The sequence below is a fragment of the Mauremys reevesii genome, linkage group 14 (assembly GCF_016161935.1).
Source record: "Mauremys reevesii isolate NIE-2019 linkage group 14, ASM1616193v1, whole genome shotgun sequence".
In the NCBI taxonomy this organism is placed as follows: Eukaryota; Metazoa; Chordata; order Testudines; family Geoemydidae; genus Mauremys; species Mauremys reevesii.
In genome coordinates, this window is record NC_052636.1 from 20,225,200 (window position 1) to 20,241,701 (window position 16,502).

General features: G+C 47.4%; 2 non-coding genes and 1 pseudogene across 2 annotated transcripts; 1 reads left to right on the top strand and 2 right to left on the bottom strand.

Moving 5' to 3' along the window:
* LOC120381541 overlaps positions 1-16,502 on the bottom strand; it is a 682,838-nt pseudogene that overhangs the window by 104,743 nt on the left and 561,593 nt on the right.
* TRNAV-AAC lies at positions 10,075-10,147 on the bottom strand. The gene has a single exon. It is a non-coding gene; the product is annotated as a tRNA-Val (tRNA).
* Positions 16,157-16,238, top strand: TRNAN-GUU. Its single transcript has one exon. It is a non-coding gene; the product is annotated as a tRNA-Asn (tRNA).

Genomic DNA, 16,502 nt, shown 5'->3' on the forward strand with positions numbered 1-16,502 from the left:
ACCAGGGAAGAGTGGGCTCTGCTGGACCCCGCTCAGAGAGCCCTCTACTGGGATGTCATGCAGCAGAACTATGAGACTGACCTCGCTGGGTAAGGGTTCCTGTCCCCTCGGTTCTTCGAAGGGGAAATGAAGAGTTAAGGTTCACGCCAGCCCCCCAATGCCACCTCTACTCTGTCCTGTTTCTGCATCACCCCAATATGCCAGTGACACACACACTACCAGAGACCCTCCCATGCTGCAGAACACTTTGGGAACAGAGCACAGGAGCAGTATCACACAGTGTCAAATAGCTCCTCTTTACTCAAGTAAAACTGGGGGTTAGGTCCAGCATAACCAACAGAAGCTTCCTACCCCCGGCCTTCTCTCAAACCCTGAGCCTTCTCTACCCAAACCAGAATGTGCTTGGGGTGTAACAAGCAGGAGGCTGGAGTCAGAGCTGCCGGTCCAGGGTTACTTATCACACAGACACTCGCGCGTCCTTGAATGCTGGCTGGGAGTATCCAGACAGGGGATCTCCAGCAGCAGAACACTGAATCTCACCCAGGATTACAGATGACACAACTCCTCACTGCTCTGGATTGCACCCAGCATGTGAAAATGGCCTAGGTTGGTAGTGACATTTCTTGAGACATGCAGAGTCTTGCTCCCATATCACCAGGTGTAATAACAATAACAGGAAAGGCCGAATATGGAAAACTGATTGTTCAGCTCGCTTTTGACCTGCATCATATTTTGCAATATATTCCAAATAAGGAAATTAACGTGCAACGTATGTGTCGTTGTTTGGGGTTTTAAGCTTTAAAAGGCTTCTTTGATTTTTAGCTCAGGGGGACAGTATTCCAGTAGCTGTCGCCCCCTGCGCACAACCAAGAAAAGAACCTCAGGCTGAGCTGATTCAAAATCAATCGTGTGGTCTTTTTCCACAACAGCTTCAAGAGGTCCCTGTGATGGAATGTAAATGTCTTCTTCACACCTTCCCCCTGCAGGAGAATGGCTGTTTGACCAGCTGTTTGCCTTGCTGTCTCTGAGGAACTGCTCCGTGGGTGTTCCCCAGAATTGTAACTTTTTCAGTAATATCATACTCTAAAATCTCATAACTTTACATACAGTTGTGGAAGCCAGTAAATAATTAACAAGGTTTTGAAGAGATCTTAATGAATGTTAGTTAGCATGAGTTAGGTTAACTGTGACCCTGGTGACGTGAGGAAGCAAGATAATGTAAGACAGAGTGAATTGTGTGAAAGTTATTACGACCTTGCAATGTGCAGTCTTGCAGTCTTGTTTTTCTAGTGAGATAGCAGAAAAGCTTATGTATAAACAAAATGTATTTGTTGCTTTTTACTGTCTGTATTATTGCTAGAAATTGTCTGTAAAAGGTATAAAGGCTTGCTGTGATTGTTTACCAGTTGAGAGACCTGTCCAGGACCCTGTGTCCTATGGCACTCTCTCCCTCCATGGTAATTACTGGAGAAATAATAAAGTATTTGATTTTGCTGCATCCAAACAAAAAGTGAGAACTGAGTTTTTCTTCGACAATTTGGGGGCTCGTCCGGGATGGCAACGCCCACGGACCCACAGACAACTACTACGGATCATTCCCCTTCGAACCCCATGGCGCCACATGAGAGGTATGAGACCTTTTGAAATCTCTATTGGGGTATCGGAGGAGGATTTTCCCTGAGGACGTCTGTCTCTCTGTTGGGCTCACGCCATCTGAACTTATTGACTGTGCAGCAGGATCAGATGCAAAGTGGTATTGGGGAGAGGCCCCAATAAGGTTAGTTTATTGCAGTACTGGGACCTGCTGAGTTGGCCAAGGAAATGCATAAGGAAATGCATAAGGTAATGCATAGGTAAATGCATTAGAATGCACCAGTGCTGAGGTTTTTACCACCTCAAGAGGGGTTGTCATACCGCCTCATGGTATTGGTCCGGACCAGGTAAAGATGCATCATGGTTTTAAAAAAAAAAAAAAAAAGATAAAAAGGTTGAAAAAGGGTTAAAAAAAAAGAAAGAGAAAGAAAAAGGAAGAAAAAGAGGCCTTGGTGTGTGTGTGTGTACACCAGTGTGAGTGGCAGTTACCGGGCTAGCCCAGTATCTAGTGGATCTTTAGGAGATCCGACCCACGGTGGGCTGACTCAGCCTGGCATAGTCCGGCGAGGAAGCTGCCTGGGTCTAGGAGTGTGTAAACCCATCTTCCCTCCCCTTTCCTTGTGAGTCTCTCCTGTGTGAGTGGAAAATGGGTAAGGGACTGTCTAAATATTCCACCTCACCCCCTAAGGGTGCCCCAGCATATTACATGTACGTACATTATGGTCCTAAAACCTGCAGGTATTTAAATGATTGGAATCTGTATACGCGTGAAAATTCATTTAAACAATGCCCATTAGAAGGTACCTTCAATCTAGATAAGATCATATATCTCAGTGGAGCTTTAATCACAAAGAAAAACCTCTGTTACAGTGTGAGCAATTTGTCTAGGAACAGGTTAATTTGAAATTCGGCTTAGCCCTGAGATAAGGGAGAAGTTGTTTTGTCTTCAAGGTCATGAATTAGTGCGGACTATGCTAAGTGCTAAGTAAAACTGCTTCAGCCCCAGCTGGTTGTGGAAAATAAAAAAGGCAAACCAAAAAGCAGTATAAGTTACAAAACTGAGATTGCATTTGCAAAGCTTAACGGTTCAGTGAGATCCAACAGTTTTTGCAACCCTGAAGCCGGACAGGCAGCTGACCTGAACTGGAATCTCTGAAAGAGACGCCGCAGGAGATTCCAGGGTGTAAAAGAACAGCCATCCCAAGAGTGGCAGCATGTTGGAAATGCTGGACAAGCTGTATACAGGATAATCTCCGTCCACCTATTTCCCTTCTCTGAACATTATACACAGACATGCCAGTCTGGATATGTGTAAGTATTAAAGTGGCTTAAGGCTTGGGGCATTCATATTTTTCCCAGTGATGTGGGAGCATTCCCAACACTCTCCATTGTTGTTTTATTATTTTAATGAAGCTTTAAAATTTGATTATATGCTCTGTCAGTTTGATCACCTGACATGAGGATAAATTAGTAATAGGAATTTGTCACAGTTTGGTGAGCAATTGCAGAATTTACACCATCTATCTGTTTTACCCTGGTTAGTTTATGTTTGCTTTGTTTGGTACTGTTGGTGTTTTGTGTTAAGAATAGCATGATTACAGGTGAGCTCTAATAGAATAAGGAAACACTATTTGGTTTTGGTGCACTATTTAGCTTTGGCTCTGTTTTGTTTAACCGGTTACTGATGTTTTTCTGCTCTGTTCATTTGGGCGTTAGGTGTGTGAGCGGAACTGAACTTCTCGTTCGTAATTCCTCAGGGTGGAAGCCATGTGTGCGATGAAGCTCTGAGGTTGTCCTGAAATTTTACAGTCCCGCCCCCCCGTAGCGGACAATATAATAGAAGTAGAAAAATTTGGCTTAGACTGTAATTTTCTTTGTTTTTTGTGTAATTTTCTTTTCTGTTTAAGTGTCAGCAGACAAATGGGTGGGTCTCTGGGTAGACCCCAAAGGGGTTTGGATTATGTGTTAAGTGAATGGCCATGTATTTTTGCCCAGGTGGCAAGCCTTACTAGGAAGGACTCAGGTAGTCTTGTGAGTAGAAATGTTTTGGGGACAAGACCAGAAGGGTGGGGGCTAGTTGTGTAGCCCACCCTCCTAGCTAAGAACTGGTTGTGGAACAAGCTAGTGTCCATGGACGGGACGATTCAGTGAGGAAAAAAGGATCGGGCCCAGGCAGGCGGGCAACAGACAGAGAGATTTGGAAACTTTTGAGGGTGTAGTGGAAAGAAGGAGTAAGTGAATATAAGCATGAGGATTTCAAATACTCAGAAGGATATTTGGAATGGTGATTTGCATTGGTAAAGTGGCTGTTGGAAGGAGAAAGCAATTGATTTTTAAGGGAAAATGAAAAATTGACTCTGTGTTTGCTGGGGGAACAGCACTTAAACTTTGTGAAAAAGCTGAAGAGAACAGTTTTTTGGTGTCTTTGACATGTTTGTGAATGAATTCAGGCAAAGAAATTATTAGATTGCACTCATTTGGCTATGAACAATTTTGTTAAATCAGTTGAAGAATGTATACAGTGCTATGTAATGACATTGTATTAGGCCTTACAGGCATTATAAGTGGTGATGTTTTCTTTCAGTGTTTAAAAGCAGGAGTTAAAAGAAATAAAAAGCAAGCCGGAGAGCATCTGTGTTAATGCAAATTAACTAACTGATAAGGTAGAGGCCGCTGAACCAGGGCTGTCTAAGAAGCACATACGAGAAAATATGGGGTAATTCCTCTGTTTTGCCTAGAATCAACAAGAGTATTTGTATATTTTAAGTATTTAACTGCCCCGAAGGGGTGGACCTCTGTTTTTGTCTTTCAGATAATCAAAGAACATTAATGCCAGCTACACAGCATTCAACATACTATGATTTACTGGCAGTCACAATTATGTTGCGTGTTCTATGTTCTGTTTTGTGGTGTTTTGCCAAAGAATTGTTGTGTTTAATATTTTCATGAGATGGTCTGATTTGACATCAAGCGAAAATGTTGCATTGCAATGCAGATACTTGTTTTGTTCAACTTAGAGTACAAAGTGTTTAGTTATATCAGAAAAATGTGATATACTAAAGTCTAATACATTTTCTTCAGTAAGGGAAAGAAACTACATTGGCCAAATCTTTTAATTGAGAATTGTTGTTAAAATTTGCATACTGACAGTCTTTGGAAGCAAGGACATGAAAAGTTAACCCACTCCCCATATTGTACGAGGGATCCTTCTGGCTACCTCAGACTTTAGCCAGAGGGCTGGGGATGGTGGATAGCTATTGGACTAGAAGTTATATTAAGTGAACTTCTCAAAGTGGGTGTGCTTGTCCTGGCTTGTTCTTCCAAAGTTCTGTAATAAGGTTATTTTAGTGAAAGGGTATATGTGGCATACATTGAATGATAATACTTCTGTACTGTATAACAGTACTGTTTATGTGTTCATGGTATGAAAAAGGTGTATAATTGAAGAGTAAAAGTTTCCTTTGTAGGTTAAATGAAGAAAAAAAAAAAAGCCAAGTAGAGAATGGCTAACATGCGCTGGCCCCAGTCAAGGACACCGCTTGGCTGCCTACCAAGGGAAGAAGGGGGGGGAAATGTTTGCTGCAGTTACACGAGATTGGTGTGCAGCGGCCAGCCCACTCTCCTCCTTGGGGACCTTTTGTAAATATTCAGATTGATTTTATTTCGATGTCTACATGTTGTGGTTATGGATATGTACTTGTTTTAGTTGATGTATTTACCAATTGGGTTAAAGCTTTTCCCTGAAGGAAAGCAGGTGTCAGGACTGTTGTGACATTTTGCTTAAAGATTTTGTGCCACGTTTTGCCATCCCTGTGGGTATCAACAGTGATCGTGGAATTCATTTTTACTGGACCGATTGTGAAGGAGTTATGTGCAACTCACTGCCCTCACCACCCATAGTTGGGACAGTGGAACGCCAGAACGGGATTTTACAGAATAAACTGGCCCAGATTTGTGCTGAAACGAACTTAAGGTGGCCGGATGCCCTTCTTTTGGCACTGAGGTGTATGAGAACCATTCCCAATCGAACGACTGGACTCAGCCCTCATGAAATTTGACAGGACACCCAATGCTGACTACCAACTGCACCCCCGCTAGCCCCAGCTCAGATGGACATTCATTTGCTGGATAACATAATGCTTAAATATTGTCAGGCACTAATGAAATGTGTTAAGTCTTTTTATACACAGGTGATGGAAGCACTACCAAAGGATCCTGTGCAACCTTGCCACTCGTTGGAACCAGGAGCCTGGGTCTACATAAAGATCCATCAACGAAAGACTGCCTTGGCTCCATGCTGGAAAGGCCCTTTCCCAGTCCTGCTGACTACCGACACCGCTGTGAAGTGCCACAAACTGACTGCTTGGACCCAGGATTCTCACTGCAAAAAGACCCCTCCACATCAGAAGAATTTTCCTATTGATGATTAGCCTATTCTTTCTTCTAGTTCTACTGTACTTCTGGACGGCAGGGAAAAAGCTCCCTTGACCACTGACAGACCAACTGTGCCTTTAGACTTTTCTAGAAAAGAGCACAGCTATTACAGGGTGATATGTGCTGGAAACCTCTCCCCTGTAGGATGCTAAACCTCGATTGTTTTGGGAAAGAAGAAGACACACTCACTCCACTGACATTGCCAAAGTCCAGGAATTCCTGACTGAAAAGGACACTGAGAACTGACCCTGGTGAAGAAACAAAGAATTACATACTGGCAGGAAGAACTTTGTGGGACCCATGCTTGGGACTGTGGTATTAATTGGATTTTGGGGTTTATTCTACAGGCTGCGCCCTGTGTTCTGGATAAATCCTTCAGTATGTATTGCCCTCCCTAATTGGATTTTACCTGACATTGCCCTTATCCAGTTTTCTACATACCCAGATTGCTCACAAGGGGCTACCATTAGATTAGCACAACAAAAAGGGCTGGGTTATTTCATCTGGCCAATAGTGTAGTAGCCATTTGGACTATTCTTCCAGGCCAAGAACATGATAAGAAATTGGGGCAACTAGAAAAGGCCACTAGTCTTATTTTTGAAGCTCAGCTATCTTCAGTACAGGCTGGAGTTGCTGAGTTACATGTAATTTCCACCCTTAGTTCTATGACCCAGAAGTTACTGACAGAGATGGTATTGAATATCACTGAGGCTGGGACGGCATTGCAGTGGGATCTGGACTAGACTTGGCCCACTGCCCTTCCAGACACGTCAGGAGTACCATCTGATCTGTGGTCATGAAGACAGACTTGGACACTTTCTGGATGGAAGTGTGGACATTCACAGTGCTCCTTCCAAGCATATGGACCGGTTAGGGTGGGTGTGGGCTCCCACATACCGAATCCTGCTGTGTCCATGGGGAGGATGCCTGTGGGACTGTAATTGTTTACCGAGACATCTGGGGAAATTAGACCACCTGGTATCTCCAACTGATTTCTAGACAGTACCCCTGGAATGACACCTGACATTTTGGATAAGAATAGAGAGTCAATGGACATTTTGGCCGTTAGAACCACCACAGCTCAGTGTATCTATAAACTGAAGCTAGGGGAAGTTGTCACTGTTTATGACAATATTTGTTGAGAGGGTGGAGGTCAAGGAACTACCCTGACAGGACACCCACTTTTTCAAGCTAATGATAGCTGTGTGTGCGTTAATGACACCACTTTACAAGATATACATATTGATCTTACCACTGCTGCAGGCAATCCTATCATTTCCTGGCCTGCAGATAGAATGTTACATGTAGCTCTTAGATTTCAGGTATATTTTAATTGGACTAGAATAGTACCTGATTGGTTTCAAAATTTGCTTTCATTGTTACCAAAGGTTCGAAGAATCTCTGAATTGCAAGGGCAAATTCCCCTGTTTTAGAATGTATATCAAGCTGGAAGGAATGCCTTTCATACAGCTTATAGAGTGTTTACTTTATGTACTAGGTATGATGTTTTGTGCTTTGTGTTCACGATTGTACAACAGCCCCATTATATTATTCCTATAGGATTGTTATTATTTGTAGTGTTGTTAGTTAATTTAGGATTATATTGTTGTTGTTGTTGTAAATAACGTAAGAATAGCAATACCTTTCATGTTCGTGCTGATCATGCATTGTCATTACATCCCATGAAAACCCTAAGATTGACATATTTGCTGTAGAATCTGATATCCATGGTTTGATGCAAATTGGGATTTGAAATGTTTGTTGTACTAGAAGTACAAAAGGGGGGAGTGTGGAAGCCAGTAAATAATTAACAAGGTTTTGAAGAGATCTTAATGAATGTTAGTTAGCATGAGTTAGGTTAACTGTGACCCTGGTGACGTGAGGAAGCAAGATAATGTAAGACAGAGTGAATTGTGTGAAAGTTATTACGACCTTGCAATGTGCAGTCTTGTTTTTCTAGTGAGATAGCAGGAAAGCTTATGTATAAACAAAATGTATTTGTTGTTTTTTACTGTCTGTATTATTGCTAGAAATTGTCTGTAAAAGGTATAAAGGCTTGCTGTGATTGTTTACCAGTTGAGAGACCTGTCCAGGACCCTGTGTCCTATGGCACTCTCTCCCTCCATGGTAATTACTGGAGAAATAATAAAGTATTTGATTTTGCTGCATCCAAACAAAAAGTGAGAACTGAGTTTTTCTTCGACACCAGGAAGGGAGAGAGGATCCCCAGGAAGGAAGAGCGCTTCCTTTAGATTCAAGCTGGGTCTCATGGAAGTTAGAAAAGACCCTTGGTCACTGAGGATCTCATAGGATCGTGCTGCTCCAGAGGCTCGAGAGTCCTGGGTGCGGGGAGGGTGTCACTGCACAGTCTGAAATGGAAGGGAGGACCCTGGAAGGGAAGGGGAGGAACAGAAAATGGAGAGGAATGAAACAGAATAAACGCCTCTTCTCTCTCCCCTCCCCAACCCAGCAAGAACTGTTATCAGTGGGGAAACTCCCCACGATGAATGGCAGAGACCACAGAGACATTTGCCTCATGCTGAGAAGTAAGGTGACCAGACACCAAGTGTGAAAAATCAGAGACTTTCACCAGATGCATTGGTGGTATAGTGGTGAGCATAGCTGCCTTCCGAGCAGTTGACCTGGGTTTGATTCCCAGCCCATGTGATGATTCCTCCACTGGGAATTGGTTTAATTTCAGTCATGTTATATCAGTTTATCAATGGAATGAGAGAATCAGTGTCCCAAATCCCAACAGGTCGTTAAACACCCAGTGTGGGAAGAAAGGGGTGGGACTATATAATGAGCAGTTGGAGTCATCCTGGTATTACAATGCTTTGTTCATTTTTATTTTTTAATTTCCTTTACTTCCCTCTCCCTTTTAGACTCAGAGCCTTTAAGGTCAGAAGGGACCAGTGTGATCACCTAGTCCGACCTGCTGCACCCTGCAGGCCAAAAGACCCCACCCACCCACTCCTGGAATAGACCCGGGGGAGGGGAGGCAGCTCCGTGCTCTGCCCCTACCCCAGGCAGCACATGGAGGCCCTCTGCTCCCCTCCCCCAACAGGTGTGCAGAGATGTGCCAGCAGCACTAAGGTGGCTCCGTGCCCACTCTACCTCCGTCCCTCCGTGCCGCTCCCAGAAGTGGCTGGCATGTCCCAGCATCCCCTGGGGTGGGGGGAGTGTCTCCACGTGCTGCCCCTGCCCCGAGCACCAACTCTGCAGCTCCCATTGGCCAGGAACTGTAGCCAATGGGAGCTCTGGGGGCAGCGCCTGCAGACAGCAGCACATGGAGATCCCCTGGCCCCACTCATCTAGGAGCTGCTGCCGGAGGGTTGTGTGTACTGGTCACTTTGGGAGCTGCACCACCCCTCCTGCACCCCACCCCCCACCCCCAGCGCAGAGCCCACACCCAAATTTCCTCCCAGAGCTTTGCTTGTCTTCCTTTCACCAGAACCATCCTTCTTCTCCTGGGCTGCAAGTAGCCACCCCTGGGAAGCCAAGAGGCAGGCACAGGATTCTGCCAGGTACGTGTCCCACAGCGCCGCGATGGATGGTGCGATGAAGGTAAGTCTTCCTGAGGCACAATGAACTGCAATGCAGCGAACCACTGGCCAGGCAGTCAGGGCGAAGGGCATTCACTGGAGGTACAAGCTTGTGAGTGACTCCTGAGCACAGGGCCCCTTCCCCTTTTAAGGACCTGCTCCTCATGGCCTGCGACTGGAGATGACTTGGCTGCATCTGGTGGGTCACACTCCACCTCAGCCAGTGTCCCTGCTCTGGGTGTGCGAGTGCTGCCTAATGAGAGTCCCAGACACCTTGTCTATCTAGGAGCTCTTCTGATCTTCCAGCTGTTCAACCAGCCCCTTCATCCCACAAGCATTGCAGGAGGGAGCGGGGGAAAGCCACTTCACAGGCATTCAGAGAGGGAGAGGAGACAAAAATGGGAATGGGGGAAGTATAACAGACCTATTGAGCATAGAAATCACTGCTGTTCCTACAACAGCAGGGACAGGCCACTAGGAGCTGGGAAAATTTAAGCCCTCATGTTTCTGCCTGGTTTTGAACCAAGGACCTTTTGCGTGTTAGGCAAACGTGATAACCACTACACTACAGAAACTCTGTTGCAAGGCTCTGCCCCTCCCTTCATAAGAACATAAGAACGGCCATACTGGGTCAGACCAAAGGTCCATCCATCCCCATATCCTATCTGCCAACAGTGGCCAATGCCAGGTACCCCAGAGGGACTGAACCTAACAGGTAATGATCAAGTGATCTCTCTCCTGCCATCCATCTCTACCCTTTGACAAACAGAGGCTAGGGACACCATTCTTACCCATCCTGGCTAATAGCCATTAATGGACTTAACCTCCATTAATTTATCTGCAAAAAGAACAAGGAGAACATGTGGCACCATAGAGACTAACAAATGTATTTGAGCATAAGCTTTTGTGGGCTAAAACCCACTTAATCGGATGCATGCAGTTAAAAATACAGTAGGAAATATCTATACACACAGAGAACATGAAAAAAATGGTTGTTGCCATACACACTATAACGAGAGTGATCAGTTAACGTGAGCGGTTATCAGCAGGAGAAAAAAACCTGGTGTTGGGAGGGGAACAGGAGAAAGGACAAAGGAAGCAAGAGACGAAGAGAAAAGAGGGATCAGACAGTGGATGGAGCAAGAGGTGAAACAAAAAGGACAAACCCCAATGTCTCCAGTGATTCTAAGGGACAAAATCCAGGTGCGGAATGAAATTCTGCCTCCTTAAGCTCGTGTTTTCCATGCCTAGAATTCAACTCTCACCAGATGGATCAGACTGAACAGGTTTCAAACCTCCAGGAGGCTCTTACCTTCTAAACAGGGACGGCTGTTTTCCAGTAAAATCACTGAAAGGGAAAGAGAAAACTCGAAAGAGGTTCCTCCTGGCGCTCACGTCTGTGAACCCGAATACTCTCTCAGTCCTCAAAGAGAGACCTGGAGAAGGAGACTTGCTGAAGCAAAGCCACAGGGGTCTCTGAGGTTTCCCTGGCCCCTCGCCCCGTCCTGCCTGGCTGATGTCAGCATCTCTCTGTGAGGTCACCACCTCCCCCCCACACCTTGGACCAATAGGCTGAGGTCCTGCAAAAGGCCTTTGTGATGTCACTGCCACACCCCTCCCTTGCTGTGCCAATGTCCTGCCCCTGGCCAGGCACTTTGCAGGTTTGAGCTACTCCCTGTGGATCACCCCACTCAAGGAGCGTTCGTTCTAGGCAGCAAGCCGGCTAGACAGGGAAACATCAGACGCTGCTCCCAATGCTACACTCAGTTTGTCAGAAATTAGTCGACTTTATGGCCAGAAGAGACCATTAGAGCATCTAATCTGACCCCCTGAATATCACAGGCCTCCTGTATGACACAAGAGCTACTTTTGGGGCAAACACATTCCAGAAAGGCATCTAGTCTTCATGAAATGACATCAAGAGATGGAGAATCCACCACTTTCCTTGGTAGCTTGTTCCTGTGGTGAATCATCCTCGCTGTTGAATATTTGAGCCTTAATTGTAATATGAATTTGTGTCTTTTCACCTTCCAGCCACTGGGTATTGTTATGCTTTTCTCTGCTCGATTCAAGAGCCCTTTAATACCCAATCTTATCTCTCCATTAAGACACTTCAATACTTCAGTGAAGTCACCTTTCAATCTTCTTTTGATCAGCTAAACAGGTTGAGCTCTTTCAATAGCTCCCTAGAAGGCATTTTTCTCCAGCCCTCAGAACATTTGGTGGCTCTTTGCTGCCCCAAACTCTAATTTCACAACATCTTTTTCAAACGAGGACACCAAAACTGGAGGCAGTATTCCAGTATCAGTCTCACTGATGCTGTGTCACCTCCTGTGACGTTACTGACATAATCTGTAACTGTATAGATCACCGTTGCGACCGCTGTTCTATATTTGCAGCCAATATTGTAGAAAGGTTGTTGTGTAAGGGGTCTATGGAGAGGTTCTGATTGGCTGATAATGATGCTATCTCTAGATGTGTATCATTTTTGTAGTTGACATTATGAATATTGCTTCTATGCTGCCTGTATTTCAAACTTGTGCTTTGCTTCTGGAAAACACCCCAGACAAGTTGGTGTCAGTTCTGCCTCGCCTGCTTGATGCAGGTTAGGCAAATGTGATAACCACTACACTACAGAAACTCCATTACAGTGCACTGCCCTGCCCTGCCCTGCCCTCAAATTCCCTGCACTTTGGTGGTGCTCACCCTGGCACACACTGATGGGCGAACCTGGAGAAACTGGCAGTAGCTCTTTGATGGGTCAGCTGGAAGAGCAGAGGACTGGAGCCAGGGATCAGGAAGTCGTCATTACATCACCCTTGTGACTCTAGCTTGAGGGGGAGCTTCTTTTTCTTCCCCTTGCTGAGAAGCAGCAAGAGAAGAAAGAAAGGTTCGGTGGGCCAACTGGGTGCAGAAGCCAATGCTGCCTTTTCCTGCAGTGAAGCCCAAAATGAGGGACTTGCATTGAGTAAAGGCAGTGCTGTGCTTCCAGGAAAGAGCCCACTGCTGCAGAAAGAGGGATAAAACAGCCTGCTGAAGCCTGGGATTGAATCAGGGACCTTTAGATCTTCAGTCTAACGCTCTCCCAACTAAGCTACTTCAGCACCTGCAGGGGACCTTTTTGGGCTGCTGCTTCTCACCTTGAAGTTTATTCTCCATAAACCATCTCTCCAGTCAACACTGGCCAATGCAAGATGGACATCGCTTGCTATTTAGCCCTTGGAAACATCATCAACTAGTCTCTGGATCTCTCAAATGCTGCACTTCAGTTCATGGGGGAAAGGCGAGAGAAGTGACCTTTGAACAAGGGGCCTGGGGTTAACATCCTAACGCTGTCTGTCTCCGACTGTAACACTATTTAATACCGGCCCACCCTGTGCTGGTGAGTGCTCCATTGCTAGATGTTAGTACATTTCAGTTACTGTCAAAATTAAAAGTTTGTATATGCTTAAAAGAAATGATTTTTAATTTGCTTATATATGGCATGAATAAATACAGATTTACACATCCTAGCATGAACATTTATTGTCTTATATGATAGGGAAAATCATGCATCCAGATTGTGCATCGAAATCATGAAATGAGCTACAAATGCAATAAAATATAAGGTATTTAATGGTTTAACATATGGAGCGGGGGTGGGGGGGGCACCGAAGACACGTCTTGCCTGGGATGCCACTTGGTCTAGGGGAGGCCCTGTCAGGGAAAGCAGGAGTTAGTCTCACACGCCTATTTCCAGGCTGTAATCTGTGGGCGCCCTGCTCTGGGGGAGGGATCGCGGTAGCCCAGACTCAGGGCTGGAACAGGCCCCGGATTGAGGGGGTGGCTGCAGGGTTTGCAGCGCTCTGATGTCTCAGACAATGTGTCTCTCCCAAAGCCTCAGATCTGCGTCCCCAGAAGGCTCCTGCGCTGCCTCCGCTCCTTTCACAGTCTATAGCAAGGAGCAGCAGCAAGGGTCAGGGTTGAGCCATAGGCACTAGGTGGGGGGCAGAGGCTTCAGGAGGAAACCCAGCCCCCAGAGCAGAGGGGGTAGGAGGCTTTTTCTCTCTCCTTAGCCACGGGCTATAGCTCCGAGAGCCCTGTGAAATGCCTCCCCACCCACAGCCTGGGGAAGGGGAAGGAGTCCCAGGTTCTAGCTCGGTTTGGAGGAGGATCACTGGACCCTAGAACCACTCGCTGCCCTTTCCCGGAGAAAGCTGTGATGCCCAGAACGGGGCTGAGATAAATGCTGACAGGAATTGCTCCCCTGTAATAGCAGCAGGACTGGGCAGCTGGAAATCTCCCCAAAGGAGCTGAAGCCTTGGTGGGTCAGACATAGATGCCCCAGGTACTGCATGGGGAGCTTAGGTTTGTTTCTGGACAAGAGCAGTGAGAGTTTTATTGCCTCAACATTTCAGTAGAAAAATTCAGACCCAAAGTGTGTGTGGTGGGGAGGTCGATAGCGGTTTCTTTGGGTTTGATTTAGTTTGTTTTCTCATTCTCATTGTAAAAGCCTTTGATGATTTTGATGGGAACAATGTTTGTGGAAGGCCAAGGACAAGTAACAAAAGTTAAAAATCTGCGTTGGAGTGAGGGGGTCTGTGTGGGCCAGGGCAGGGTAGAGATTTTCATGGGGAGGGGGTTAGGGGATAAACGAGAGGCTTTTGCGGGAACACAGGGGGATATTTTGCAGTTTAACCTCCCCACTTTCCTGTGCTGCTGCCCAGCTCAGACCCCACTGACTCCCCTGTGACGAAGGGGGAATTTTCTGGATGTTTTGTTTGCAGCTTGTGTGTACCTCAGTTTCCCCTATTTGTTGCACAATTATCTAGGTTAAAGGTCCAAAATGTGGGGTGCCCCCTGCCAGGGGGAATGGAGTAACATTCAGGGGGATGCAGCTGGGCCCAGGCCAGCCCCCATGGGGGTGGGGAGGAGGAGCCACCCAGCTCCACTCTTGGCTCCAGCCCCAGCTCTGGCCCCTGCCTCAGCCCCCTTCCCCCTGTCTGTGTCCCTTCCCCCTTAGCTGCGGCCCCACTCCCAGCCACGACTCAGGGGGAGCACGGACAGGGGTGGGGGGCATGACCCTGAAATGTTTTGGGACCAGTGATCTCGGTGGTGGGACAAGGGGGTTAAATCTTGGCAGAGACCCCCAAAGGGCAGGTGTGGCTGCTGTCTGGCTGCCTGGGCCCAGACAATGGCCACAAATTCTGTCTCCTAGCAACCGCTGGCCGGGGCGCACCTGCTGCAAGAGGCCAGCTGGCCGGGAGGAGTCGGAGAACAAAGAACGAGTTGGAGGCCAGGTGGGCAGGTTGCCAGGGAAACAGGACAGAGGACAGACGAGGGGCAAAGGGCCTGGCTGAGTTGGGCTGTTGGGAGCAAGGAGTCTGCTGGGTTTGGGGACTCAAGGGGAGAGCCCAGGCTCTGAGTTCGGGGTCTCCCCAAGATGGACGTTGCTGAATCTTCCTGCTTCCTGTGCGAACACAGAACTTTCCCAGGCTGGATCCCAGACCCCTAACAAACCTTCTGTTGTACAGCGCTGGCGGAGAGTCACTGGGGACTGTGGAAGTTGGGGTGCAGGACTCCCCTTCGGGGGGGTGAGGCTTTCCGAGGTGTCCGATTCAGGTGGACTCACTGCAGGAAGCTCCTGGTGTGGAACAGGGGGGCTGAAAGGTCCAAGGTCAGTCCCAGGAGGGGCTGAAGCCAAGGAGGCTTCCCCCAGTGAGAGCGTCCCCTGGGGGGGTCACACTGAGGAGGCTCCTGCCTGGGTTTGACTCCGAGCTGTTCCAGAGCACGGAGCCTGTGTGCCCGTCACAGCCCCACAGCATGTGACCTACAGGCTCCACTCTGGCAAAGCTCCCTGTCCCTAGGCTTTAGCATCACTAGCCCCTGCTTAGTGACTAGGGGTCAGTTTAGGGCAGCGGACCCCAAAATGTGGGGCGTGACTCCTAGGGGGACACAGAGGAAGATTGATGGGGGCACCTCAGGGCCTGAGCCAGCCCCCATGGAGGGCAGGGAGGGAGCCCCACTCAGTCCCAGCTCTTCCCCAACCCCCCCTCAGCCTGGGCCCCTGGCTCCCAGCCCGGCCTCGACCCCCTTACCTCTGTCCGCACCCCTCTCCCCAGCAAGCAACGGCCCCACTCCCAGCCCCGGTTCTCGACCGCGGCTTCCGAGGGGCCACAGCCATGGATACGAGGGCGCAGTGTGAAATGTTTGGGGCCCACTGGGTTAAGGTGACGTCCTCAATCACTTCTCTGCCGTCCAATGAAAGCGATTCCTCACCCACCCACCCCTCCGTCAGGACGGCCTAGGTACTCGTACAGGAAGGAGAATAACATTTCATTGCACTCAATGCTAAAGTGATTTGCAACCCACCACCATCCCAAACTGGTCATTTTGGGGAAGCGGCCCCATCATGCTGCATAGCTAGGCAGAGTAGGGGTGTCTGTGCAAACACGGCCTGTTCCTGAAGTCTTCCCCCAGCTCCTCACTAGATGTGAGGGGGGAGCTCATTCAGCCCCTGCTTACGCTTAGTATTTAAAAACTCCTTAGTGGCCCTATCTCTGCCGGCCTTAGATTTCTCCTCCTGTCCACTTCTTGATAGCTCAGATGAGGTGGCCAAGTGGTTAAGGTGATGGACTGTTAATCCATTGTGCTCTGCGCACATGGGTTCAACTCCCATCCTCAGCGGCTGCATTTAGTCTTCACCCTCCTTTATAGACAACCATCTCCCCCCTTTGGTACAATGACAGATCAAACAATGTTGCTTCTTGCAAACAAAAACCTTCTCAGAATCGCCCCCCCCCCCCCCCTTTGCTTCAAATAAAATGTCTAAATACCAGATTTCTAAAACAATTCTCTAGTCCGGCATTTCTTAGTTTTTATCTCAAAAGGGAACAGCCTCATAATCTCCCCCAAACACCCTGGGACCTCCCCAAATAATTAAACTACCCC